This window comes from Nomia melanderi, unplaced genomic scaffold (genome assembly GCF_051020985.1).
Source record: "Nomia melanderi isolate GNS246 unplaced genomic scaffold, iyNomMela1 scaffold0108, whole genome shotgun sequence".
Taxonomy (NCBI): Eukaryota; Metazoa; Arthropoda; class Insecta; order Hymenoptera; family Halictidae; genus Nomia; species Nomia melanderi.
In genome coordinates, this window is record NW_027475223.1 from 61,925 (window position 1) to 66,354 (window position 4,430).

The 4,430-nt window shown below is 50.7% G+C and overlaps 1 non-coding gene across 1 annotated transcript; it reads right to left on the reverse strand.

Moving 5' to 3' along the window:
• Window positions 1-155, reverse strand: LOC143175564 (5.8S ribosomal RNA). Its single transcript, XR_013000292.1, has one exon. It is a non-coding gene; the product is annotated as a 5.8S ribosomal RNA (ribosomal RNA).
• Between the last annotated feature and the right edge of the window lie 4,275 nt (window positions 156-4,430).

Consider the following 4,430-nt stretch of genomic DNA (forward strand, 5'->3'; position numbering starts at 1 on the left):
CGACCCTCAGCCAGGCGTGGTCCAGGAATTGTATCCGTGGACCGCAATGTGCGTTCGAAATGTCGATGTTCATGTGTCCTGCAGTTCACACGTTGACGCGCAATTAGCTGCGTTCTTCATCGACCCACGAGCCAAGTGATCCACCGTTCAGGGTAATCGTATAAATTTTATATTTCACATATATAATTTTATTCTCACTTGTTCGACCTAATATCTCTCTTCTTTCAAAGAGAAGATAAAAGTTGATACCTGAATCTCCGACCAGCGCGCGAAGGAGATTCAGGCGTCGCCTTGGAGACGACACCGAAGCCTTTCGAGACGAAAAACGTTCAAGTAATATGTATATATTTCTCGACGTTCCGGGCGTATAGTGCATTCAAAAACCCGCGAAAGACGCAGAAGACTCGCACGCGTGGAAACGACGGGGATATATTTTGTATCCTACCCGATACTGAATCCATCGCGTGCAGTCGACCCTCGCGTTCTTCCGATCAGACGCATCTATTGTTGCGCGCATGTTTTCGCGTCGCATCGCGCGAAACGTTGCACGAATCGTACCGATCGATCGATTGAAAGCAAATAATGAAAAAAGACTTCACAGCTGGCTCTTTGCCGGTCATTCGTCCCATGTTATCTCTTGCCGCGAAATTGGCGCGCAAGAGTTGGGTGTCAGACGCGCGGCTTTAAAACGAGCTTCACGGCCGGTCCCTTCGTTACCGCTTTCGTTCTTTCTCTCGGAACGACCATGAACGAACACGACGAGCGACGCTACGGCATACACACGTCCACGGATTCGATTAAAAAAACAGACTTCACAGCTGGCTCTTTGCCGGTCATTCGTCCCATATTATCTCTTGCCGCGAAATTGGCGCGCAAGAGTTGGGTGTCAGACGCACGGCTTTAAAACGAGCTTCACGGCCGGTCCTCTCAATTCCGTGTACGGTACACGCAAGATGCGGGTTCCACTTCCAGACTACCCGGTCCCTTCTCTCTACGAGAATCGATAGTAGAAGAACGGCTCGAAAACGCGTCTCAGAGACTAGGGGAAAAGAAGCGGTATGCGAGCGAAACGAAAACGCATTATGGAAACGTCGCGAAACAATGTTCGACGGTTGCTCGGTTCCAATCGTGCGGCCGTTTCAATTTCTCGTGCGCTTCACCGTCCCTCCGTAACTCTGGCCGATCGCGTATACCGAAGAGCCGACACGCGCAAAAACCACAGGCATTGTATACTGTGTATATATATATATATATGTTACAGTCACAGCCTTCGCGCGTTTTACTCTCCGACGCGGGGTTTCCACGACGAAAGAGAGACAGTTTCGTGGCGGGTGACTCGGCCGAATCGCTACGACGGGTATTTCTATTATAGAACGAATCATCGCCACCCTTTACCAGTGCCCGACGAAGGAATCACAAGGTCATCTGGAGTTTACAATGCCAGCGACGGTAATTCCAACGAAGACCCGATAAGTCAACTCATCGTTCTATTTCTCCCCGTACAGAAAAGCGAATCGACGCTAATGCACCTCGCGCAAGCACGAACGTTCTCTTCGCGTGGATCGTCCCATCGTCCAAAGATGTAAAGACGCATTGGAGATCGTGGTCTCTGGCGGGCTCATTGCACGCCCCACTGCATATCTTTCCTCGAATCGAGAATGATTCGTCCACTAAGGCTGCGAAACTACGCGTCGAGGAAACTAGGGGAAAGAAGCGGGATGCGAGCGAAACGACAATACATTATGGAAACGTCGCGAAACAATGTTCGGCGGTTGCTCGTTTCCTCCTGCGGACGTTTCATTGCTCGGGCGCTTCACGTCCCTCCGTAACCTTCGCGTGCCCCGGAGAGCCGGCAACCGGTGAACCACAGGCGTATAAACTATAGTCTTCTATAGCAAGCCTTCGGCGGTTACTCTCCGACGCGGGGATTCCACGACGAGAGAGAATTTCGTGGCGGGTGACATCGGTCGAAACGCTACGACGGGTATTTCTATTATAGAACGAATCATCGCCACCCTTTACCAGTGCCCGACGAAGGAATCACAAGGTCATCTGGAGTTTACAATGCCAGCGACGGTAATTCCAACGAAGACCCGATAAGTCAACTCATCGTTCTATTTCTCCCCGTACAGACAAGCGAATCAACGCTATCGCACCTCACGCATGCACGAACGTTCTCTTCGCGTGAATCGTCCCATCGTCGAAAGATATAGCCGCTTGGAGATCGTGGCCCATCAAGTTCTTCCGTAACTCCTGCGCGATCGCGTACCCCGGAGAGCAGGCAACCGGTGAACCACAGGCGTATAAACTATAGTCTTCTATAGCAAGCCTTCGCGTTTACTCTACGACGCGGGGATTCCACGACGAGAGAGATTTTCGTGGCGGGTGACACGGCCGAATCGCTACGACGGGTATTTCTATTATAGAACGAATCATCGCCACCCTTTACCAGTGCCCGACGAAGGAATCACAAGGTCATCTGGAGTTTACAATGCCAGCGACGGTAATTCCAACGAAGACCCGATAAGTCAACTCATCGTTCTATTTCTCCCCGTACAGAAAAGCGAATCGGCGCTATCGCACCTCACGCAAGCAGGAATGATCTCTTCGCGTGGATCGTCCCATCGTCGAAAGATGTAAGACGTACAGAAATCGTGGTCCATCACGATTATTCGTAACTCTCCGAGTCGCGTATCTGAGAGTAGGGCAAACGGAGAACCACAGGCATAAATAATACTATATATTTCTTATATAGTTAGCCTTCGCGTTTTACTCTCCGACATGGGGATTCCACGACGAGAGAGAGTTTCGTGGCGGGTGACTCGGCCGAATCGCTACGACGGGTATTTCTATTATAGAACGAATCATCGCCACCCTTTACCAGTGCCCGACGAAGGAATCACAAGGTCATCTGGAGTTTACAATGCCAGCGACGGTAATTCCAACGAAGACCCGATAAGTCAACTCATCGTTCTATTTCTCCCCGTACAGAAAAGCGAATCGACGCTATCGCACCTCGCGCGAGCACGTAACTACTCTTCGCGTGGATCGTCCCATCGTCGAAAGATGTAAGACGCACGGAAATCGTGGCCCATCAACGTTTTTTTGTAACTCTGCCGATCGCGTATCACAGAGCCGAGACGCACATACCACAGGCGTATAATACCGTTTTCTTTCGTATGGTAAGCCTTCGCGTTTACTCTTCGGCGCGGGGTTTCCACGTCGAGAGAGACTTTCGTGGCGGGTGACATCGGTCGAAACGCTACGACGGGTATTACTATTATAGAACGAATCATCGCCACCCTTTACCAGTGCCCGACGAAGGAATCACAAGGTCATCTGGAGTTTACAATGCCAGCGACGGTAATTCCAACGAAGACCCGATAAGTCAACTCAACGTTCTATTTCTCCCCGTACAGAAAAGCGAATCGACGCTGTTGCACCTCACGCAAGCACGAACGTTCTCTTCGCGTGGATCGTCCCATCGTCGAAAGATGTAAGACGCACGGAAATCGTGGCACATCACGTGTTTTCGGAACTCTGTCGACCGCGTATCTCAGAGACGACGCGCGCGAACCACTGGCATATACTATTATATATCGCGTTTTACCCTCCGACGCGGGGATTCCACGACGAGAGAGAGTTTCGTGAGCGGGTTGACTCGGAAGAAACGCTACGACGGGTATTTCTATTGTAGAACGCATCATCGCCACCCTTTACCAGTGCCCGACGAAGGAATCACAAGGTCATCTGGAGTTTACAATGCCAGCGACGGTAATTCCAACGAAGACCCGATAAGTCAACTCAACGTTCTATTTCTCCCCGTACAGAAAAGCGAATCGACGCAATCGCACCATACGCGTGCACGTAAACAACTCTTCGCGTGGATCGTCCCATCGTCGAGAGACGTAAGTTTTCATAGTATGAATTCGCGTTTTACTCTCCGACGCGGGGATTCCACGACGAGAGAGAGTTTCGTGAGCGGGTTGACTCGGAAGAAACGCTACGACGGGTATTTCTATTATAGAACGAATCATCGCCACCCTTTACCAGTGCCCTACGAAGGAATCACAAGGTCATCTGGAGTTTACAATGCCAGCGACGGTAATTCCAACGAAGACCCGATAAGTCAACTCAACGTTCTATTGCTCCCCGTACAGAAAAGCGAATCGACGCAATCGCACCATACGCGTGCACGTAACAACTCTTCGCGTGGATCGTCCCATCGTCGAGAGACGTAAGTTTCCATACTATGAATTCGCGTTTTACTCTCCGACGCGGGGATTCCACGACGAGAGAGAGTTTCGTGAGCGGGTTGACTCGGAAGAAACGCTACGACGGGTATTTCTATTATAGAACGAATCATCGCCACCCTTTACCAGTGCCCGACGAAGGAATCACAAGGTCATCTGGAGTTTACAATGCCAGCG